Raw genomic sequence first — 26,188 nt, 5'->3', positions numbered from 1 at the left:
CCATAATCACATCCGAAATGAGGATATCCGCGATCGATATGGTCTTCGTTGGAAATTTCGACGGCATGGCTATGTAGTTTGCGCTGACGACGACTTGCTTAGTTTAGTCTGGGTATGGGGATAAGAATGAGAAATGACCAAAAAGGCCAACCGAAATATCGACGATATCCAGATCAGACCTATGATCGAGTAAGATGGCGCAATCGAACGAACAGAACCGACCCTGCTACTGAACGGGGCAAAGACTGAAGTATAAAAAGATCCCATACATGTGTTATACTCTCAGCCGATACTACCAAATATTATTACACACTAGTTGTGAATTGATGCAATCTTTAGTTTTTGTATAATGGCTCTCAATGTAAGACGGTTCGATAAACCCACATCTATTTTTCGGGAATTTACTCTTTAGTGCCCCTTTATACTTTCGTCCTATTTTGATTTATTGAAAATCGTCTGGATAATTAATCTTATATGAAACATAGAGGGAACATTGGTGCGGGACACCTTCTACCTAATACTGTCGTTGAGATAATTGCACTTCAAATAGAATAACAAGGATGGACTTATGGTAGTTACGTGATAGGCAACGTGCTAGTACGATGAGCCCAGACTTAATGCCTTCAATACCCTGTCCATGAGTCCAGGTGAGAAGAGTGCAGATAGAAAAAAGGTTTTTTGTAAAGAAAAACCATTTGGAAAAAACAATCGCACTAAGAGGACCACGCTGTGCGAAAACCCAGACTTAGTAGCCTTGCTTTGCTGGGATTTATCTTCAATGGGAATCCAATCTATATTCAGAGAAGGAACTATGGATCAAGATCTATCGTACGGTCAGAGAGCACGCCCAAATCAATTGTTAAGATTCCAAACAAGGGCACCTGTTTTGAGTGTGACAATTGGTATCTGCGTGTCTCCTGCCGTTGCAAAGATAATAGCTACAATAATCCTGCAACGCATCAAAGAACATCTCGAAAGCTTGACCGAAAGAGAACAAGCTGATTTCCGTTCACCATCCTCCTGCATTGATCACATCAACAACCTATTCATTTTGGAGCAATGCGCGGAATTTAGATTTTCGCTGCACCTATTCTTTATCGATTTCCAGGAAGCTTCCGACAGCGTGAATAGGGAATGTATCTGGCATGCTCTACTCAGAAGGTACATTCCAGAAAAACCAATAGTCAATATAACGCACAATGTCATGTGCATCGTGGTAAAATTTCATGTGAATTCGAGGTCCAAAATGCAGTCCGCCGGGGTTGCATCCTGTTACTGATATTATTTCTTCTTTTCATCGGTGACGTTCTCTATACCAACAAGTCAGCAGGATGAAGCCTTATACACCTCGATGCTCATCCTGCCGAGACAAAGAGGGAAATCTGATTTCCGACAGAATGGGCATATTAGAGCGATGGGTTGAGTACTTTGATGAGCTACTGAACAACCAGAACATCGGCGAGTTGGAGGTCCCGCCAACTGAAGACGACGGACAAATACTGCCACCACCAAGTTTAGGAGAAACAGTCCGTGCAATTCATCGGCTAAAAAATCATAAGTCGCCAGGAGCCGATGGAATTACAGCCGAATTGGTTAAATATGGAGGCGACCAGTTACACCAAGTGGTTCATCAACTTGTGCTCAAGGTATGGGACAGCGAATCAATGCCTGACGATTGGCAGCGAGGCATAATCTGTCTCATACATAAAAAGGGAGATATCACACAGTGCAGCAATTATAGAGGTATCACATTGCTGAGTACCATCTATAAGATATTCTCCACTATCTTGCTAGGCCGGATAGCCCCATACGCCCAGAACATCATTGGCCCATACCAAAGAGGCTTCACTCCAGGCAAATCAGCAACAGATCAGATTTTCTCTCTGCGGCAAGCGATGGAAAAACTGTTGGAATATGGACAACAGTTGCACCATCTGTTCATCGACTTTAAAGCCGCCTATGATAGCATAGCCAGGGTAAAACTGTACACGGCCATGAGGGAATTCGGTATCCCGACGAAATTAATAAGACTGACTAGGCTGACCCTGACCAATGTGCGAGGCCAGATAAAAGCAGCAGGATCACTCTCAAGACCATTTGACATCAACAACGGTCTACGACAAGGGGATGCGCTATCATGCGTCCTCTTTAACCTGGCCCTCGAGAAGGTGATCCGTGATGCTGAGGTGAATGCAAGAGGTACGATCCTCTTCAAGTCCACCCAACTACTGGCCTATGCTGACGATATCGACATCATGGGAAGAACCACCCGAGACGTTCAAACTGCCTTCATCCAGATCGAGCAGGCGGCGCGAGATCTTGGGCTGCACATCAATGAAGGCAAGACAAAATACATGGTGGCAACGTCAGCACCGAAGACGAATCAACCAACAACATCAAACCGCACTGGTCAAACACAAGCACGAACAAGAATAAGGATAGGGGAATACAACTTTGAGACCGTTGACAATTTCTCCTATCTAGGGTCGAAAATCACAACCGATAACAACTACGATGATGAAATCCGCGCACGGTTGTTGTCAGCCAACAGAGCCTACTTCAGCTTACAAAGACTGTTCCGCTCGAAACGTCTCACCATAGGGTCAAAGCTCTTACTGTACAAGACTATGATCTTGCCAGTCCTCATGTATTCCTCGGAAACTTGGGTTCTTAGCAAGAAAAATTGCGAACTCTTGGCCGCGTTCGAGAGAAGAATCCTCTGAAGAATTTTTGGCCCCCTACATGAGGATGGACGATTCCGTAGCCTACACAATGACGAAATCTATGAGCGATACCATGACCGTCCGGTTGTGGATAAAATCCGGCTCAATAGGTTACGGTGGGCGGGTCACTTAATCCGTATGGATGAAGATGATCCCACCCGGAAAGTCTATAAGGGCAATATCTATGGTAGGAAAAGAAGACGAGGCAGACCCTGCCTAAGATGGAGCGATGGCGTGGGCCAGGACGCCAGACAGCTTTTAGGGATATCGAATTGGTGGACCTCGGCGCAAAACCGGGATGTCTGGAGTTCCTTATTAAGGCAGGCCTAGACCGGATACCGGTTGTTGCGCCGTTGATGATGATGATGATGATGATGACGTTCTCTATACTGCCTTACCCAGAGAACGTGGAGTAATTCAATGACCTTCGTTGTATTGTGTAAAATCTGAAAATGGAGTTACCTTAACACGAAGATCAAGTTTACATTATTCTGTGGTCGCCTCATATAACGCACTTTGCACCTCTCAACGGATAGTTAACCGCGCATGAAATCATTTCGCGAACCACCATAAACTAGATTAAGTATTATTATTCTGTTAAGGGAAAGTCGCACCGCAATCACGACGAATCAACAAATAGAATCAATCTGAAATAGTTGCTCTCCTTGTCGTCCACTCCGCTCTGTACACTGTGCAGTCTCCAAAATCAACAAACGCCACTTGGCGATAAGGAAGACCAAGATGCAACGGAAGCCGCTCAATTCAGTAAATTCAGTCCTTCCCATAATAAAAGCTAGAAATATTAAAAGTTCAACCAACTTAACTTTTATATGCCAGCGGGACCCTGGTGTGGTAAACCTTGTCAAAGACGTTTGGTGAGGATAATAACGGAATGCTTTCTACCTTGATTACTAGTTTCCTCAGTTATTCGGGCCAACTTCCAACTTTTTGTCTCTATTTGAAACTTCCAAGGAATGAGAGGCAGATATTCAAGACGATACCGAAAGAGTTGGTGGAGGGGTGCGTTATTGTGTCAAAGCAGATTTTCAATATTATTTCAAATGTGTAAAACACTGCACAGAATTATATTTAAGAAAATCACTACAGGTTCAGCCAAATTAACTCGACATGTTTTTTACTTAAATGTGTGGAGAAACTGGTTGAGCGTCACATTTACGAAAAAGCGCTAAGATCACACCTACTAAACCAAAATCATGCTTGCCAGCGTGGAAAATCCTGTAAGCCTGTTCCTAGTTGATTGATGCCGCCTGATTTGATGTTGATGATACTGAAATAAATTTTAACAACAGAAACAATGAGAAACCTTTAAGAAAGAAATGTGCTATCGCCACTTCTGTGGAATATGTTAATCGACTCGCTTTTATGTGAACTGCAAAATTTGCTAATGCACGCCCATGATTGACGTGACAGTGTTAATTGCTAGTTGAGGCCTCGGAACGGTGTATAGAAGCTGTTGATTTAACTGATAGCTGGTGTTACACACACCCCATACATGTGAATTGAAGGTGCAATTTTTTTTCAGAGAGTGTGGCCATGTGGGGTATCAAATGAAAGGGCTCAATTAGTACTTTTCGAAATTGATCCCATATTTAATATGTGGTGATACGTAGGGGAGTGAGGGCTTAAAATATAACCCTAAATTTTGAATTTGAAATTCAGCCGGAAATCCTCTTTAAGTTCATGCTAGTAGCACAAAATTTGGCTATTGCATAAGGGATAACATAAGGCATAGCTTTGGTAAGCCTGAAGGAAATCCAACTATTATTTATAAAGTTATAGAAGATGAACCTTTCACATTTTATGTGAATTTCGTGCATTCTAAACCGCGTATGACGTTATCATAATATATCAATTCGTCAATACCACAACAAAGTGAGCTCACGTGAATAAGAGGTCGCAGGGAAACATTTCGGTTTAGTTTTTTAATCATTTACAATATAGATCAATATCAATTACTCCAACCAGGCATATGCATGTATTTATATGTGTAAATAAAGCTTCGGGGTAGTGCCTAATTCAGATAGATTTGTACATTGAACTTTATTTTATATGTTCATATGTATACTTTTATGCATGAAGTAAAGCGAAAATAGATGTACGATCAATTTATACCTGCATATAGAAAACAGTATTCAGTAATAGGTAATGTTTGTTTGTTTAGCGTGAGCATAATATCTGAAAAAAATGTAAAGGCATATTTTAGGTTTTTAGCCATATACGCATGGAAAAATGTGCCTAGAAAGTTTCCCGCATAAGATGAACACAAAACCCCGAAGCGCAAACTTCCGGTATTCCAACTTGTTTTTTATAAAAATCAAAACAAATCAAACTTGATTTTTTTTCATATTTAAAATGTTTACTATGATTCAAATGCAAAATTTTCATTATTATTATTTTATTGGAAAAACTCCTGACTAGCTCAATATGTTCGCAGGGTTCTTTTTTCAGAGTTTTATTTAAAAAAGCCAATAATTATGGCAATAAAATAATTAATAAAAGGATGGTGAATTTACCATTCACCTTTCATTCGAGCTTTTAAGCAGCGCGCTTGACCACTTGTGCTACTTAGGATCTCGGGTTGTTGTAAAGAAATATGGTTTAACCTTGGCGCTCTGGTCTTTTCGGCAGAACTGCTTCATTTACAGGCAATTTACAGCTCCTTGCTGACTCTCGGGGTTGGCGTTTCCCCTGGATTTTTTTTTCTTTGCTCACATCACGGTCTCATACAAGAAACATTGCTTGTCACCAGATGTTGTTCGGTGGCACGCAATATGTTGAGAGGAAATTTAAAAGACCTTCCTTGCTTTTCTTCGTTGATCTCGTGAGGAATTCCATGCTTAAATTTTTCGGAAAATTTTATCGAATAAAGATGAATGGGCACTGGACATGACTGCTTTTCATTTCTTCAGTAAATTCACCATCTGTATGGCGACCGTCCTGCTTTAAGAAAATCTTCGTAGAAATTTGAAAAGGAACACCAATTTTGCCGCCTTCCATTACGGAGCCTATTCCGAAGATTAAATTGGATCGGACCAAATGCAGAAAAAATGTTTGCTATAGATGCAAACGAAGGCATGACTGTGAGTATCTGTTCAAGATCATATACGCGACGTAGTATTCAACGAACAAACGATCTTTAACGACAATTTAGGGAAATCCCAGAGATATAACGATTCTTCTTTCCGATTTATCAGATAACTTTTGAGGAATCCATGTTTTTCGCCATATGAGGCCAACGCCCCATGTAACGTTTCCGCTTTCTTGGCGAAAGGGAAAAGTGTATGTAATCCTAGGAAGAGGAACCTAGATAATTGACGAATGATTGAAGGACAGGCGCATCATGATCTTCAACAGTAGTCCAGCTGCACTGAATGTAGGGGGGAATGTAGGAATCGCTCGAACTCTATTTCTAGATTTTATGCAGTGGAACTACTCTTAGTACCCCCCTCCCTCTACAGGACCAGAACCAGCAATTGGGATGTTAGCAGGATTGACTAATGCTACTTTCATAAACAAATGTATCAAATCAAATGTATAAGGGCAAATGATATGGCCTAAACACCGCTAATACATCAGCCTTTTTCTGTCAGAACCAAACAAAAGTTACTGCAAAGTTTATCCTGTTGAAAATCAGAAAGACATCCGCATGGGTTATGGGCATTCTGTCTGACGATAACTCAGTAATTGGGCATATCTTCAGAATAGTTGTATTAGAAGATAATACTTGTCCATTTTGAAGCAAGAAAGTGGAACCCACGAAACACTCCCTATGTGAATGCCCGATTTTTGGGCGTATCAGGCATCAGATTTCCGGTGCTGATGTAATCCAATTGCAACCTGTTACATCACATCTTCTAATGGAAATTCTGGGAAGCATAAATAATCTAAGCTATTCAAATGTCAAGTACAATGGACCAGTACAGTATGAACACTCAGAGGCCACACCTCTCTCGCACTCCCGTCACAATTTAGGCACTAGAAAAAACACATTATTGACTTTCTGATGTTGCAGTTTGATTTCACCTTAAAACTTGCTCCCCACACGAATCAACATCAACGGCGCAACAACCGGCCTTAATAAGGAACTCCAGACATCCCGGTTTTGCGCCGAGGTCCACCAATTCGATATTCCTAAAAGCTGTCTGGCGTCCTGGCCTACGCCATCGCTCCATCTTAGGCCGGGTCTGCCTCATCTTCTTTATCTACCGTAGATATTGCCCTTATAGACTTTCCGGGTGGGATCATCCTCATCCATATGGATTAAGTGAGCCGGATTTTATCCACAACCGGACGGTCATGATATCGCTCATAGATTTCCTCATTGTGTAGGCTACGGAATCTTCCATCCTCATGTAGGGGGCCAAAAATTCTTCGGAGGGTTCTTCTCTCGAACGCGGCCAAGAGTTCGCAGTTTTTCTTGCTAAGAACCCAAATTTCCGAGGAATACATGAGGACTGGCAAGATCATAGTCTTGTACAGTAAGAGCTTTGACCCTATGGTGAGACGTTTCGAGCGGAATAGTCTTTGTAAGCTGACATAGGCTCTGTTGGCTGACAACAACCGTGCGCAGATTTCATCATCGTAGCTGTTATTGGTTGTAATTTTCGACCCTAGATAGGAGAAATTGTCAACGGTCTCAAAGTTGTATTCTCCTATCCTTATTTTTCCTCTTTGACCAGTGCGATTTGATGTTGTTGGTTGGTCTTCGGTGCTGACGTTGCCACCACCCACAGAGAATGTACAATTTTAATATGATCTACCTGTGGCTTCATTTCTTAACGACGGCGGCGAAAAATTCTTCCCGGATTTTTCTGTGTTTCTTCCTACTTTTTGACATTCGGATTTCCAATAAATCCGTAAATGCACTTTTTAGGCCATAACAAACAACATAACCGCTGATTATCAAGAAACTGGACGTATTTTTGAATAAGGGGTTGCTCCAAGAATCAATTGAAAATGTTTAGTCATTCAATTAAACAAATTCCAATCCATAGTAAAATAATCTACGAAAACAACTTTTATACAATTCCGCCTCACTTTCCTGTACGATAATCGCATAGTCAGCATTTTCATCCGAGCTGCTGTTGAAACAAGTTATTTGCATCATTTATTGATTTTCTCATACACATACAAACCTAATCCAGTGAAACAAAAAAGTTTGCGCAGCTTTGGTTTGTTTTTGAAAAAAATCTAATAAAAAAAAATTAAAAACAAACCAGCACCAAAAATCAATAAAAACACTCAAGGCCCAATATTCACCCATAGTCCAAGATACTGTTGTGATTAGATCACCAGAGTAAATACGATGAATTTCGTTGTGAAACACAGAAACACTGCAAAACCTGAATATGACGAAAATCTAGAGCTACTATAAAAGTGCAAAACAGAAAAGATAACTGGATTCGAGGTGATTGCTTGAGAGATTTTTTTATGTTTGAATCTGCATGTAGCATTCAATATCAGGTAACAACTGCAACCGATTCCTTGGGAAAGTGTATTTCCTGCAATTTTCGACATAAGATTTTTTAATTTGATTTGAATTTGAAGGTTTCCGAGGAATTTATACCAAAACTTTAAGTGGTAAGTTTTTTATCGATATCCGTATGAAATAATTAAACCAGTAAGACATCGTTCAAAAATTTTTAGTTTTTTCATATAGATATGTATAGTATACACATCGAGAAGCAACATAGTACGATTAACCATGTTGGTATCAGACTAGAAAGCTACAAATAACAGCTCATCTTCTTATACGTAAAATATGCCTGTTCGCAATAAGGAAGTGCATTCTGGTTGTCAAAGTTACGCCACAGGTTCGAGAGAGTGAGAGAGAAGGGTGGAGCTTGCTGATTTTTTCGTCTTAGCCCTTCATGCAGCTAGGGTATGATGCGGCCTTTATTTTGAGTCCATATCCTGTTAGGTCGAACACTCTGGTCGTTTTAGGAAACACTGGCTAGGTTGACTTCATTCAGGGTTTCCTGAGCATTATCCACAACCTCCATGATGGTGATCCGGCATTTTCCGGAATTATTTTTTTCGCTTGTTCGACATTTCCTTCGATCTTGTGAACATGCAATTCGAACTTAGATCGGACCTAGGATCGACCAAAATGATGCAATCGATCGAAGCGAACCGACGATGTTACTAAACGGCTTAAAGTGAAGAAGGAAAAGTTGTTGATTGTCCATGTACTGAAGATTTCAGGCAGTTATCTAGAATACATTCACGATCCCCTTTGAAATGCTTATGCCACTTGCGAACTGCCTTACTGACAGTTGGTTCGTCAGAGTCATAAACATTCAATTTTTCAGGTGAAATTTAATATAAATTCTTCGCAATCGCTAAACATACCAAATATGCTAAACCTTCAAAGTGGCTGCGTATGCCATAAAATTTCACAAACACAAATGTGTACCGAAAGAAGCATTTTTTAGATCGGATGTATAAACCATTCATCTAAATTCCCGTTAATTTTTTATCACAGCTCGTATTATCTTGCCTATTGACCGTTTGGCAATTCCTATCACGAAAACAAAGACCGATAAGAATTGGAACGGAAGATATTCAAGCAAAATGATGGAATAAAGATAAGCTTGTTACTCGAGAAGAAGCTATAAATTGTTTCCAAATGACCGTTGAATGACAGTTTTACATTTACATTATTATATTATATTATCTTAGTTTTATAATCTTATTTATTTTGGAGAGATAAAAACAAACATAAACTGTAATGCCGACTTCTCAAATCTGACGTAAGGCCTTAGTGATATTTAGAAAACTGTTCACATCCTTTACTGTACATTTAAAGGATCTTCAAAAATCCAAAGAATATGTTCCTCCTTTGATGATCAAGCAGAAAGTCTTTTCCAAAATTGTAATATTGACAACAATTATGTATTTACTTCTAGGAAACTAATGTCAGTCAACTCTCGCTAATCCGAACTGCCAGTAATTCAAAACTCTGAGTTTTTCGAATTGAAAGTTTGATCTCACGCAGCAATTCAATTTTCAATTTGTTTCAAACTAGTCTAATTTTCAAGTTCCGGCCATTCACTTTGTACGATGAGAAATACCATATTGGTAAGTACAGTGAGGCTGTGAATTGGAAGACTTAAAGGCATCCAATCATTCCCCACAATTTACCGGCAAAACAAGAAGGCACATACACGCCTTAGATTACGATAAATTCATCGAATTGATTCTAATAAGGTTTTGTTTCACACAAAACCTTAACAATGGAAGCAGTTAGAACATATGTATATCTGTTTATGATCGATATACTCAGAAATCGTTCACCCGATTGCCATGTATTTTTCCATGGAAATTTATCCACGTTGTTGTAACACGCCACTAGATGGCACTGAACATTGGTAAACTTTCAAGCCCATCTTCGTAAGGAGAGAGGAGCCCCCTCTCCCCGTAAAAATTATGACCTTTGGAAGTGGGTTTTTGTGGCATTAAGAGCAACTTTCGTGTCGCACGCGCGCAAGTGCGAATCTAGTTAGCCATGCCATCGAAAAACAATTTTCGACGGCGAATGTTGTTTTTCGATGCCAGTTGGAGTTCGATTAGGGAAGCGTGCTCTTGGATCTGCCAACAAACATTAAGTGAATAAGGAAAATTTGAAACTCCCCAGCCACCCTGTGTTTGATACCAGGTCAGCCTTTTCCACCACTAGGTTTTTCCGCTTGCTCCGGGGCACCGCGAACAGAGAAGTGTATCATCAGTTTGATTCACTTCTTCCAGTACCTGAAGAAAATCCGCAGTTTTTGCGAATATACACAGATTCAGCTAATACTGATATTAAGAGACAAGAGGACCAATTTGTTCGTTGAGAATTGTACAGTGCACAACCACTGTCCAACAACAGGTACAACTTAATTTTTTTCTCCAGACACGACGTCAAAACTACAGTCACTTGACCAAGACGTCATCCATACCTTCGAAACTTTTTAGTCATGAGGTTGTGAAAGTAGTTCTAGAAATAGCAATATGCCTTTCATATCAATTCTCATGGCTATATTGATAGTTGACAAACCATGGAAAAGTGTGAGTGCATATATAATTGTCAATTGTTTTCGGAAATATGGATTTCCTATCGATAGATACTCCACAGGCTTACGAATAGACGACAATGAAAATCAGGAACCACAACTTGTAACGTTGGAGGAAGTCTGTGCATCCGTGGAAAAGCTCCGTCTATTTTCACTCCAGGTAGAGCATTGTACCAAATACATATGTACATAAGATCAAACAGATTGACATAATTATTTCGAGAACCAACTAGAACTTTTTCAGGGTTTTTTTTTTCTGAAATTCACATTATTTAATTTTAGGTTTATAAAGTTAATAGCTATCCTATATCCTAATTATCCTAGTAACGTATCCCATTATGTAAATTACCTAATTGATCTTCAAAAAGTTCAACTGAAACATCCTTTGTTAAAAGTTCAAAATTTCTCTTCTCACAGGTCTTCTGATGATGTAAGACCAGGGGAGTATGTTTAAAGTAGAAAAACTTTCCATTCAAATCGGTTTCCTTATTTGGAAATTATTGGGGCTGAAATATGTAGAAAAGTGTTTAAAGTAGAAAAACTTTCCATTCAAATCGGTTTCCTTATTTGGAAATTATTGGGGCTGAAATATTTCCCAGCAAGTGGTGAAAAGGATGATGGAAAATATCCCAATGAAAGGCATCCATCTTCAATGCGATAACTAGAAGGGTATTTAGATGATCCTTGCAGACGCAAAAATTATTTCTAAAGTAATCCTGCGAGCAGCATGAAGGAATACCTCGAAAACCTAATCAGCGAGAAACAGGCTGGTCTCCGACTTGAGTCCCTCTATGCTGACTACATTAGTATTCTTTGGATCATTCTATAGGGAGTTTGGATTTCGAGAAAACTATCGACAACCTCAGCAAAAAGTGTATCTATAATATTTTACACGCGAGAGATATGCCAAAGAAACCCATAATCATTATCATAGTGACATGATATGACGGGTAAAATGTCCCGTGCTATATCTAGGTAAAATCTCGGCGGAATTTGAAGCAGAATTCGATAGGAGCGCACAGTGCCACAAATTATGTTTGTTATTTTGCCTTGGATGCAGAACCCTGTATCCTAACATTATTACCCAGGAAATACCTAAACAAGGCCGGTGACATTTATTCAGTTTCAAATCGAATCATGAGGACTAAAAGTAGCATCACGAAGTTGCAGCAAGCATTCTTTTGGTTTTATCCATACATATTTTTCTCCATATATCTCCATATCTATCCATATATCATATAATCTGCATATCTATCCATACATCTTATCATTTTCGTTATCTTCCCTAAGTTTAAAGTAATTCTTCTGGTCTTTGGGCTAAATGAGAAAAGCTCTCTGGGAAAACCTGTCGGTCTCATTTTTTGCCACCTGGAAGTACTTCAGGTGTTCACCGAGACGTGATTAAAGCGACCTTCTGCTCAATATACACTTTATTATAACAGATGCAAAAAATGTTGCGTACTTCAGACTTGATGCTTTGGTTGATACCAGCAGAGTTTTAAACTGATTATTCTTTCTACTAAAAACGATGTTCAATAAAATATAATATAATAATCGTTGGTCTGACAATCCAATTCGATCAGGGCCTTGAAGCAAGGCAAGAACACTTCATCCAAGAACGTAAAGGATATGCAACAGGACACTATAAAAGGCAATGTGGTCAACAGTACGTTCGCAAGAGATTATTACCCTGATTTGCCTCAACTGCTCATTCACACTTGAGTTGGTGGTATCGGGCATCTAGTCTCTCCCCCAACAGCGAGATTTGAATGGCGATCTTCGGCTGCGACAGCCTAGCGCTCTAACCACCGAAATTTTTATTTTCAGCAAATATGCATATTTTAGCGACTACCTGCCGCCTTCTTTAGTGCTTTCGTTTGAAAGACAGAAGGCTGAAAATAAAAATTTAGTAAAATGGAAATGACTTTGACTTTTTTTTATTTTTTAGTTGTATAGCTTTACTAAAACGCTCTAATTTGGTTAACAGTTCTCTTATATCTCTCTCGATAGTCCTGTCGGCGTACTCGTTAAGTCTGGCGGCTGTCAGAATATGTATGGTGTCTCTCATCACACCCTTCGAGATTTGAGCAGAGCGCTCGACCATTTGGCCAAAATAGGCGACATTGTACTGATGAGTGTGGTACGATGTGTTGAGGATCGCCCTTTTGACATCTGTCAGTCTCTTATAGATACCCATTTGTAATGTTTTATGTTTCCCTCTCACTAATGCATAGATCTAAAAATGATAGTGGTCTTCATTTTTCCACTTCAATGGTGAATTCAATATGATGTATTCTACTGTGAGAATTGAAAGTTTCTCCACCATCTTTTCTAATAATGGCAAGAAAGTTTGCCCATCAGTTGCCTATAATTTTCCCACGCAAATTCTATCTAGATTCATGTATTGTATCACTTTACTTTCCCATAGTGGATATTCTTGTTAATGTAGACAGTTTTCGACTACAGTAGGCGTTTCCTTAACCAGAATACTGTTTGTTAAGTTTTCAGTACATTCTCTTCCATATCCTTCATCCATTCCTCGTAGTCCTCTTTGTCCAATACAACCAGTGCATTCCCTTTGTTCGTTTTAATATAATATATGAAATATGCATAGTATATTCGCTTTTCTTTAAGCCCCGGAATCATCTTCTTCTCCTGCGTGTCCCTGGTCGTGCCAATGTTACATTTGCACTTTTTTTTAAACTTGATAGAAATCGTTAAATCGATATCCAGCGATGTCTCTTTTCAAATAGGCAAAGAGGAAGCAGTCTGCGGATACCAGATCTGGAATATAAGGTGAATAGTCCATCACTTCCCATTTAAATTATTTCAGTTCATTTACTGCCTTACTCTCAGCAGGGCTTTAGCTGAGGAAACCGGAACTTTCTTGTTTAACACATTTATGCCTACATAATAACGAGCGTTTTTATCAGTGGCTCTATAATGGCAACTTGCAACCTCTTCAATGTCTCAATGTATACGTTTACATTAACGGTTACTCCTTGGTGCAAAAAATCTACCAGTTCCAGAAAATAGTTTTTTTCTGAAAACGGTAACACCGCTTGCCTTTATTACGCGTGAAGTTTCATGCGTTGCCCTGGAGAAACTGAGAGTTACAGGCAAAGGATTGCAGGGTACAGATTTCAACCAAACGGCATAATCAAAAACTCAATCCTTGAGGCGAGTAGCAATTTTACGCCACTAAAACATTGCTTTGATTCCAAAATCAAGACCACGGTAATTCATATTCTCTATAATAAATCCATATTCTCTATAATAGAGGGCAATAAAAGCTATCACGTCACCCCAAACCAAAAGTAAGGGTACGCCAATAAAACCTCATAGTCAGTCAGTAATGGTAGGGTGGAAGGAATCCCAAACATCATTTGTAAAGCCGAAGCCTGCACTTAGAATTAGTGAAACGGTAGTTGTAAGAATCATACGAGATTAGAAGTTCAAGAAATTAGCTCATCGATGGGAGACTATCATAGAAGCATAGCATGTCGGAAACACTGGAATTAAGCAAACGTGAAAATGAAGACCCAGGCATGTCTAATCACCAGTCACTGTCTTCTACGGAAGCAACTGAACACCAAGAGTATCTATAAAGAAGACCGAAGAAGACTACAATGAGGAAGGCGAAGCAGCCGCCCACAACTGGACTGCCTTGGGGTCACGTAGTGGAAACACACCACCCAGGGTGGGCTTGATCAGATGAGCCTAGTGAATTATCCTCTCAGCCTCACATCTAGATGGAACTTTTCACATAAATAAACTTTGTTGTTTGTAAAACCCGCCATCCAGGTTCAGTTCGACCTATCAGTTATGCCTAAGGACTCCGTAGTTTTCCCGCGGCCGTAACGTGGACGGGAAGCAATTGGTCTGTCAATTTTGACTGACAACCGGTGATAGAATGAGAAATGATTCGGTCAACCAGCCAGACATGTTTGTTTAGACTGTGAGGAAGAATTTTAAGCCTTTATGTCCAGAGATGAACTAATGATGCCGCTTGGCTTTCCGATATGTGGATAGTGCTTTCAGTTCAACTGGCGGCCGAATGCGGCGTAACTGACAGAACGGAATGTGGATGGCGGCTTTTTAGTCCTGTCCTTCAAAACATCTTTAAAAAAAATTCAAATTGATTGACAAATCCAAGGAAGGAATTTCGCTCCAACCGCTGTAATATATTCAATTCCCCTAAATGAAATTCTTACATCTGGATGAACAACAGAACACCCACCTATGCAGTAATATGTTGAGTGGCTAGGCCTTTCGCGAGCAATCACCATGCATTGTACGCTTGATAAGGACAGCACAACTCAATCGATTTTGATTTTTTAGTTATTTTTTGCCAACGGATTGCAAATTATAAATCAGCATAGCTGGCAAATAGGAAGCACCATGGCAACATCATTAAAATACTTCTACTTTCAAATGGAGGTATAACCTCGCATAAAATCGACCCTCTCAATTTATTTGATTACGAGAGAAAAATAACTCATCAAATTTTATAGTTGCTTTCTCCATTTGCCACAAGAATAATTGACTGCTGCACGCCGAAGGACAGCAAACCCATATAATTCGATACAAATTTCATTGATTGGATAAAGACAACGCAGATTACAATGCAATTCCGACTTTCATATTTCATTCCGCTCATCGAAATCCTATCTAAACAAATCATGTGGATATTTTCAAGGCTGAATCCTGCACATGCAATGAAAGTCTACGCGAATTTATAAGTGTTGAAGGGAAAGTAATCAAATGTTGTAAACCCAACAACCTAACAAGCCTCGTCTGGAAAGGCCAACGAATGTGATCCTTTGATTGATTGGCAAATAGCAACATTATTAATTTGATATTTATGCATGAATGATACGACATGCGGATTCCCGATATTTACCAAGCCATTGATTGTATCGTGGTTGCAGCATTTTAAGAGAATCACAAATGTGTAATTTTTTACAGGACTCTAATGGAAATATAAATGAGCAGCAGACTAGTATCGACTTCTATAGACATAAAACCCACTTCCTGTTTAAAACTCAGTCAAATATAGATAGATAGGGGGCTGACAAATAAAATTATTAGATAATCTGCCAAAGCTACATAACTTAATGCTGTAATGGATACATGGCACGAAGCATTAATGCTTCTCAACTTAAAAAATCAACTAGTGGGGGACTCTGAAAAAACCCTGAATTTCGTATTTCGCTTGAAAGATGAATTACGGTCAATCGAACTCTCACTTAACACTGGCCCGTATACCGAATAGGAACATATTCGCTGATGAGTTGTTCGACGGGTATACGTCTAAGGAGGTATTTCCTGTAGTGTGAAACCGATAGAAGCTGATACTGCTACCTAAAGCTGGCGAACCTCTAGGCAAGTCATCCCCCTATAGACCCTTGTCTTCTAGACACTATGCGACTGAGGTGACCAAATTGAGTATTGGCTTCACCGAAAACGCGATTCACGGAAAGGATAGTAACAACCGTGGTGGTCACTCTGGACTTGAGAAATATGTTACGTTCGATTCGAAAGAAGGCTCTTGTATGGCACTAATGACAGACTCCAAGAGTATGTTGTCACCGAGGTTGTCCCATATAGCCCCGTACTGAGCCCACTGCTGTGGAACATTACGTACAATGTGTATTTAATTTTCAGGTTTCTGACTATAGTGGGTTACAAAGATGATACAGCACTGACTGTAATAGCAATCTAGACGAAGTCTAGCTGTACTGATGAAGCGCTCATAATAAATATCTTAACACACATTTGTGGAGAGTCTTCAGATGCAAAGTGAAAAGGAGAAGCAACCTTCTTACAATCGTCGCTTCTCCGCACGACGGAGTTCTTGGTAGGTCTCTGCGCGTGCCTGCCTTCTTTGAGAATGCAGCATTACTCGGTATGCAGCATTCTTCCGTTCCGTTGCTAGCTAACATTCATTGTCAAACCAGCCGTTCCGACTTTTCTTGCGGTTGGGGCCAAGTATGTTTGTGGCCGTATCAATTACAACGCTCTCTGGTTGTGAAGATCATTTGTTGATGCTTTATCTCCAGGACATCTAGCTGCGGTTATTGTGGCATCCATTTCCCCCTTATAAGTGTTACGGAGGGATGTGTTGTGAATGAATTCAGTATTCACTTTCACCTGATTGTCAGAGGGGATTGTAGGTGGTGTCGTAATTCGAGCTCGGAGCACCATGCCAAGGAGATAGGGATCCGAGTCTATTTTGGCCCTCTATATGTTCTGATATTCATCAAGGCTGAGAGATCGCGGCGTTCAATCAGCACGTGGTCAATTTGGTTGAAAGTGATCCCGTCTGGGGAGGCCCACTTATGTTTGAGGACCGCTTTCCGCGCAAACTAGGTACTTCCAACAACCATTTCGTGCGATGCTGCTAACTGAATAATCCGCAATCCGTTATCATTGGCATCTTTATGTAAGCTATAGGAGCCGACGTATCGCCTGAATACGGCCTCCGTCCCTACTTGATTGTTGAAATCTCCAAGTATGATTTTGATATCATACTTGGGACAAGCTTCGAGGGTCCGCTCAACTGCAGTCTCCTTTGTAGGGGTGTGAACGGTAGGATCATGCTTTCTATTATAGCCTATATTGCTGCAAAATATGATTCTAGGATGAGCTGAAGGAGGTTTTGCAGTCAATTACTAAAAATAATGGTAATATACTATTATTAACTGAATTTGAACAGACACTGACATGAAGAGTATTTTCGGGTCCAGGCACCATATAATGGCAGCTTCTTGATTTTTTTTCAGATTTTTCGGTTAGTTAGTTTCTTAGAAGGGGTCCGTAAAAGAAATTATCACTTTCGACCCCCCACACTTCCCACCTTTCCAACAAATGTTAAAAATAAGACCGGACCGAAAGTACTAACCGAGACCTTTCATATGAACTCAACGAAATTTTAAACATCAATGAATGATGACAGACTGTTTCCATTTAATGCTAGAATTCCGCTAAATTTTACTTCCTACTCTTATGAATCCACCTTTCCTACCTTACCATTGCATAATGCATATTCGACTTTTGTGTTTGTCTCCATGGTGCTCATTTGTATATCTATTAGCCACCCATCTATTGAGTGGACGCACGTTCTCAGCATAGTGCGATCTTTCAGCTGCCTGAAAGGAGTAAATATCCACATAGAGCATATATCCTTTTTCTGTTCGTCAACAAAAATAAGAACAACGGACTAAATTTGCCTATAACCTCTGGATATCACCCACAGTCTCCTAAAAGCCACTCTCAGCAATTTACACAAAGATTCATGCCTTGTATACCCCAGTGACCCAAGTTCCACATAGGTATCTCAAAACGGGAGATCAACATCACACCTCCCCAAAATATCACCCTTTTACCACCGACTGCCAGCCTCTCAACCAATTAATTCTATGACCACACTACACGTATACAAACAGAATGAAAACCACCATTCATAATCTCCCCCGAGGAACACGAGATGAGGTCCTGAATGATATCAGTACAGGGTTAACGTACTCCCACGGTAAATGAATGACGACCACTGGATGGAGCGTGCACTTTAAATCCTCAACACGTCGTTCTCCAGTACAATCTACAAGGTTTTTCCTTCACGAGTTTTTAAGCCCAAATTTTTCCTTTACCCTAACTTCAAATATACTGCACCAATGTGCACACAAGGTTCACACTACCTAAACTTGAAGCATCAGCATTTAATCTAGACACATGTATGGTAGGGCTATGACAATTTTTTTGACTTTTTTTCAAATTTTGAATTTTCTGTTATTGTAGTTGATGAACTGCGGATAGCAAGGAAAGGCAGCCAATTATATGGTTAGGTTGTGAGGGCTAAACAAAATAGCAACTTTATATTGGATTTACACCTAAGAAACGACATTGTTGATATCAAATTTTATTAATGTATTTTATACATTTGTCATTACTCATTTGATATTCAAAAACTACTTCGAAGCCCCGACCCATGGTTGCAGAGATGAAAAAATAGATGGACGAGGAGCAGTTTGAAAAGATTTCAGTTTTTTTTGTCGCTGAAGAGGAACTTTATTTGCATTTTGATGGAAAGAGAATCAAAAATAATAAATATCAGGTGGTTTGTCTCAAAAATTCTACAAAGACCCTGCAGGTGTTTTGGTTTGTGACAGCGAGTCAGCTAACGATATTTTTATTCCTTTGCAAGCCTTGTTGGATGAATACAATACATGGAGCAGTATCAATATGATTATTTATGACACAAATGCAGTTGGAATGAAGGACGGAGTAGTTGCGAAACTCAATTCGGACGTGATCAAGCAAGATGTCATCGACATCACGGTGGCATTCCATTCGATTTCTGGAATTGAGAAAACAACCCAAATGAACACAACCAGCATGAGAGAAGCTTTCGAAGAGAGCTGTCTACTCATGATGGCATAGAAGCGAAAAACACCACGGTGGAACTAGGAATGGCGAAACAGAGGAGAACGACAAAGGTGCTCCTCAATTCAGCTTTAAAGTCTGATTCATCCGCTTGCTGAATTCGGTACAAAGAGGCTTAAAAGACTCTAAAGAAGAGCACAAGGTCGTCCAAATGATCATCATGAAGACGCTTTTGCGAAGAGAAGAAGAAGAATCTAGGGTGACAACATAACATTGTTGCTTTTGTTCTTCGCTACTTTATGGATTCCGTGTTCCAAATCGCGGTCACCCAGCATCAACTATGGATTTATTAAAGATGCTTTAGCAGAATGCGAGAATATGCAAAGAATCTATTGTGGCATAGAAAGTATACCATTATCAAGAATCCCCGGATGGGGAGATGGCTTTCAGTTTCTTTTTGAATTCTATGAAAGAAGCAGCAACGATGATTTTCAATCAAATGGAAAAAGCTTCCTCTCCATAGTTCCAGGTAGAATTCACGAGCAATATTTGCAGTGATTGCTTATTTTCTCTTTCCAAAGTGCAGTCAACAGAGGACCTGGAGATGAAGCATCAACAAATGATCTTCACAACCACCTGAAAAACGTCGAAAAAGCCGCAAAGAGTCGGAATGGCTTGACGATGAACGTAAGCTAGCAACGGAACGGGAGAATGCCGCATACCGAGTAATGTTGCATTCTCAAAGAACGCGGGCACACGCAGAGACTTATCATGAACTCCGTCGAGCGGAGAAGCGACTTCACAGACGGAAAAAGAAAGCCTGGGAGAACCAACAGGTCTGTGAACTGCAAAAGTACAGGAAGCAACCGCACCAGGCGCGGAAGTTTTACCAACAAGTCAGCAGGATGAAGCCTTATACACCTCGATGCTCATCCTGCCGAAACCAAGAGGGCAATCTGATTGCCGACAGAAGGGGCATATCGGAGCGATGGGTTGAGTACTTTGATGACCTATTGAACAACCAGAACATCGGCGAGTTGGAGACCCCCCAATGAAGACGACGGACATATACTGCCACCACCAAGTATAAAAACAGTCCGTGCAATTCATCGGCTAAAAAATCATAAGTCGCCAGAAGCCGATGGAGTTACAGCCGAATTGGTTGAATATGGAGGCGACCAGTTCATCAACTTGTGCTCAAGGTATGGGACAGCGAATCAATGCCTGACGATTGGCAACGAGGCATAATCTGTCTCATACATAAAAAGGGAGATATCACACAGTGCAGCAATTATAGAGGTATCACGCTGCTAAGTACCATCTATAAGATATTCTCCGCTATCTTGCTAGGCGGGATAGCCCCATACGCCCAGAACATCATTGGCCCATACCAAAGAGGCTTCACTCCGGGCAAATCAGCAATAGGTCGGATTTTCCCTCTGCGGCAAGCGATGGGAAAACTGTTGGAATATGGATAACAGTTGCACCATCTATTCATTGACTTTAAAGCCGCCTATGATAGCATAGCCAGGGTAAAACTGTAAACGGCCATGAGAGAATTCGATATCCCGACGAAACTTATAAGACTGACTAGGCTGACCCTGTCCAATGTGCGAGGCCAGATAAAAGCAGCAGAATCACTCTCAAGACCATTCGACTTCAACAACAGTCTACAACAAGGGGATGCCCTATCATGCGTCCTCTTTAACCTGGCCCTCGAGAAAGTGATCCGTGATGCTGAGGTAAATGCAAGGGGTACGATCCTCTTTAACTCCACCCAACTACTGGCCTATGATGACGATATCGACATCATGGGAAGAACCACCCGAGACGTACAAACTGCCTTCATCCAGATCGAGCAGGCGGCGCGAGATTACCTGGGCTGCACATCTATGAAGGCAAGACAAAGTATATGGTGGCAACGTCAGCACCGAAAACCCTTGAGACCGTTGATAATTTCTTCTATTTAGGGTCGAAAATCACAACCGATAACAGCTACGATGATGAAATCCACGCACGGTTGTTGTCAGCCAACAGAGCCTATTTCAGTTTACAAAAACTGTTCCGCTCGAAACGTCTCACCATAGGGTCAACGCTCTTACTGTACAAGACAATGGTCTTGCCAGTCCTCATGTATTCCTCAGAGACTTGGGTTCTTAGCAAGAAGAATTGCGAACTCATGGCCACGTTCGAGAGAAGAATCCTCCGAAGAATTGTTCGTCCCCCCCGTAGCCTATATAACGATAAAATCTATGAGCGATACCATGACCATCAGGTTGTGGATAAAATCCGGCTCAATAGGTTACGGTGGGCGGGTCATTTAATCCGTATGGATGAGGATGATCCAGCCCGGAAAGTCTATAAGGGCAATATCTATGGTAGAAAATGAAGACGAAGCAGACCCTGCCTAAGATGGAGCGATGGCGTAGGTCAGGACGCCAGACAGCTTTTAGGGATATCGAATTGGTGGACCTCGGCGCAAAACCGGGATGTCTGGAGTTCCTTATTAAGGCAGGCCTAGACCGGATACCGGTTGTTGTGCCGTTGATGATGATGAAAGTGGAGAAATCCTCCCAAACTTTCTTGTGGCTTTGTAGGAACTGCTTGGGCAAAGGCAGTATTTTCAAATTAGCACTATTCACATACATACGATAAATTGCATGCGGCTCTTAAACTACTACTTACTACAAATTAAACTACCCAAAGGCGTTGAAGCCTTTTACCACTCAATAGGGAAAAGAACATTCTATACTTGTTGTGTCTCGTTCGCTGAATGAAAACCCCTGAAGCCCCGACAACAACCCAGGGTTGAAGAGGGTTTCCGACCTACTATTGTTTAGAAAGTGCTTTCTCTGGCTACAGAAGGGAAGTGCAATGGTGCTGAGGTCCAGGAAGAAGAGTCGATAGGCCGGGAACTTTCCGCACTATCGTCGCTCGTGAACCGGATGTTAAGAAAGTTTGGGAACAAACGAAGCGGGCGGAGAGGTATTCTCGAAAAATCCGATTATGGAACTGGCTCGACCTCCCGGAAAAGTGACGACAGTGGGGCAGCATTATCAGCACTAAACAGCAACGATATAGTTGGTGCGGAGTTGTCATCAGGTGCTGCTGAATCTTGGTCGGTTGAAAGAAACCTTCATGTTGTGGGTACCAAACATCGCTGGTAATGAGGAAGCTGCCAGACTGGCTGGTTAAGGTTCTGAATCCAGAACCAGCCTTTGGCATGCGGCCATCTACTGCCAAGTCTACTCTGAAGGGAGAAATGGCAAGAATCCACGTAGCCAAATAGAGAAATTTGAACTTCTGCCGGCAGGTCAAAATCTTTACGAATGAACCCGGGGCCGCTAGAGCGGCATTTTTATTGTCCCTTAAGAAGTGGTTCATGAAAATCCTATTAGGGCTTTTAACGGGACACTGCCCCTTAAACTACTACCTGGAAAAATCGGAGTAGTGTTCTCGGCCATATGCAGCCCATGTGAGGAGGAAGAAGAGATCCTGCACTTCGTATGCAGCTGCCCGGGCTCCTCAGACAAAAATATTTTGGTAAGGGTTTTTCTACGAAGAGTCTGCTCATTGTCTGCCTCTGGAGAATGTTCTTGCATTCACGAAATCCTGCGAACGTCGTCGGCGAAAGGCCAATATATAGGCGATCTACGGGGATAGTAATTGTACTAGCAAAGATCTGAGTGCTTGGAGCGGCGGCGTCCCCACTATACTAAACTAAAATAATGGGTTTAACAGTAAATTTTCAAAATAATATAATATTATTAACTTTATTTGAGTAGATATCGTAACGAGGAGTAGAGGCCTAGGTACCATGTACACGGAACAAAACAACTTTTTTCAGATTTTTAAGTAGTTTCTGACAACGATTCCTCAGAACAATTGATCTATTTCAGACCCCTTACTTCTCCCGTTTGTAACCAATAACAAAACTAATAAAACTTTCGGGAAGTATTAATCGAGATCTTTCGTTTGATATCCTAAGGGACTATATTCGGTGAAAAACATGTACACCTCACTTTTGCATGCAAGATAACCCCCCGTAAACTCAAAGTAAAGTGGTGTTACTCATTGCATGCAAGGAAATTCGCAGTTCCTACCTCCCCGCTAAATTTCGTAACAGGAGTAACCGTTTTTGAGGAAACGGATGTGCCAAACCGACTTTAAGAAAGTTTTGTCTTCAGCAAAACCTTAAAAAGCAATACGAAAAGGAGGAACCAGGAAACATGAAGTAATTTGAAAAATCTTAGGATCCTATGAACTCTCCCTTTGAAAATGGCCCGTTGTAAAATTTTGAATGTTGAATTGGATGAAAAGTTAATTGAATACCGTAAGCATCGGACGTTTTCTTTATTCTCAAAATACGTACGTATTCATTAGAGTGCTGCCAACCAAATCAACAGATTTAACAAGCAGTATCAGAGGCAGAGGCGCTTCTGACGGCGATGCAGTTGTGTCAATATTCTTTGACGGGGTCCCGAAGTTTTGTTGCTCCCATAACAAAAGACTATTGAAGATGACAACGGTTACAACGTTTCGAATTCAATTTGATGAGCCAAACGAAGTATGTATGAACGAAGGCTAACACAAAATGATTGCCTACGTCACTTAAACTCATCAAACCCCTTAAATTTTCTGGTGAACACAATGTAAGTCGGTCATCTAATCTGATTGATGGATGATATCCAACGACAGGAGGAGATTAAATTCGCCATATATAAATATATAACAAAATGCGGCACATAATTTCAGAGCGGTGACTACCAAAATCAATCTCCAAGAAGTTGATCAGGGTAGCAACCGCGATAACTACATCTGCATAATCAGCAACTCGATTTTGAAGAAAATTGATTTCCAAAGTCGCGGATTGGACTTGCAGAGGATATTGTTGAAAAGGAGGCAATCCGGTCACCGAGTTATTAACAATTCTCCCAAACTTCCGGTGGACCTCGACATGTTATCAACCAAACAGGTTTGCGTCCTTGGTTTTGACAGTTCCGTTTTCCAACTAGGGTTCCGGATGCGCGTTCATCCAATTGACAAAATATCACAAGAACCACGCACAATGCTAAAATCTCCAGACGACTACGAACTAATTATCTCCGCCATGCTGTGGGATACTCGAAGTTCTAGCAATCACCTGGCAAAATCACTACGAGAGCGTTCAAGATCTCCACCTTTCCCCGGCCAAACACTTGACGATGCAACGCAGCCCAACAACAACAACTACGACAATGCACTTTGCATTTCTTGTCGATGCACTTGGATAGTTTCACAATTCAAGAGTTTACGCGACATCCCCTCCGCCCCGCGTACTCGCGGCAGCAGAAAAGATGGAGCAGTACATCATCGACGCTCCTCGCCCCACTCGCGGCGTTTCATTGACTAGGAAAAGGGATTCATGCGCCCTGCAGGCTCGTGCCGTCGCCGTCGACATCCACGTCGCCCCAGAGTCTTCTTCGCAAGAAAAATCCATGTCCCACCCAAAAATCCATAGTGGCAGACGAGGACTCCGCTGGCCGCCACATTCCTTGCAAATATAAAAGTTTATACTCACGCAGTAGTCGCAGGAGAGCTTCCTAGCGCTGAAAATATCCAAACAACAGAAACTATCCCAGAAAGTGTTGATTTAGAGCATCACTGGCCTGGCACGGCGGAAAACGGGCACTTGCACTCACTCAATCGCACTCCGCGAATTGGCACAACTTCTGAATGAAAACTCGGCAACCGGGTCCGCCTCGGGTTCCGCACGGGTGTCTGCACCCAATTCAGACAATTTGGCACTCGGTTCGGGGCACTCAGCGTCCACGGCGGCCTCTTTTCCGGGCGGTCAATTTTCCTACACGTCCTGGACCGCGGCGCACTTTGACATCTCACAACTCGGCGACACTTGGACGGTCGATTTGTTTCCTGCTCTCGACCACTCGATGGCAACTGCGGCCTGCGAGGCCACGACGGGCGAACCCCAAGAAGAGCTGCTCAGGCGGCGCAAGAAGCTGCTGGCGACCGTCGCTCAGCCGCTACCTTGGCAGAGATTCCGTGATTTTGCGTTGCAGAAGCGCACGGCAAGCTGGCGAACGATGGCAGGCAAGCAGGGGCAATAAACTCGATGTCGTCGTGTCGTCAGACACAACACTCTCGACGGCGGCGGCGGGGGGACGCGGGAAGGGTGCGCGAGCGAGGAAGCTGCTTTCCTCAGAATCCCTCGAGCCGATAAATAGCAAACAGACTTCGCTGAAGCGGCCACAGCTGGCCAATATCCTGAATTTGACTGCGGTTGACCCGGACGAGATCAGCGGCGCTAGAAGCGGGTCGCACAACGCGGAAATGTTAGGCTTGCACCACGCACCGGCGAGGGAACACCGACAATTTGCACTATTCTTGCGGAGGAACCGATCCGTAGTCGATTTTGAACAACGAAGGCGACGACAATTTGCCAGCGTTTGCGGAGCTCACCACTTTCTGCTTTTCGCTGCTTTCTGCGAACGGTTGGCGAAAGAAGACCACCACCAACACACGCTCAGGTGGGGCGAGCATTCGTTTTGTTTGTAAACTAAACGGCATTGCCAGCACGAGAAGTCAGCTGACAAATTGACGGCTTGAGGGAAATTTCTTCGCTAAGAATGCTGCCATGTGTAGAGAAAAATTCAATGAGTTGGGATTTTCTATTGAAGCACTGAAATGAGAATATGTGAGCAGCAATGCCGTAGATTCTGATATTTACCGGTTAACTTCAGTGTTTAAAAGAAGAACCAAGTCATTAATGAAAAACGGATATAAAATGAAAAGCCATTCTCGATAAATGAGGGAGGACATCGTTAGACAATTCGTCCATGAAAATTCTCCAATTTCGAACCAAGCATCAACTTGGCATCTAGAAAAGCTAGCCATTTGGTATGGCCTTCGGTTGGCCACTTAGTCTTCCTCGATAATGGAAGGGTAGCGGAAATGAAAAATTGCGGTCTTCCGAGGAATCGACTTTTATAAATTCATAGAATTTCG

General features: G+C 41.6%; 1 protein-coding gene across 5 annotated transcripts in view; it reads right to left on the bottom strand.

The window, feature by feature from the left end:
* LOC119647725 overlaps window positions 1-25,692 on the bottom strand; it is a 253,956-nt gene extending 228,264 nt beyond the window's left edge. For all 5 annotated transcript variants that reach the window (XM_038048824.1, XM_038048819.1, XM_038048826.1 and 2 more), the window contains exon 1: window positions 24,744-25,692. The gene's annotated coding sequence lies outside the window, so the exon portion shown is untranslated. The remainder of the gene's footprint in view (window positions 1-24,743) is intronic.
* Between the last annotated feature and the right edge of the window lie 496 nt (window positions 25,693-26,188).

The sequence above is a fragment of the Hermetia illucens genome, chromosome 2 (genome assembly GCF_905115235.1).
Source record: "Hermetia illucens chromosome 2, iHerIll2.2.curated.20191125, whole genome shotgun sequence".
Lineage (NCBI taxonomy): Eukaryota > Metazoa > Arthropoda > Insecta > Diptera > Stratiomyidae > Hermetia > Hermetia illucens.
This window is presented reverse-complemented; position numbering and strand designations above follow the sequence as displayed.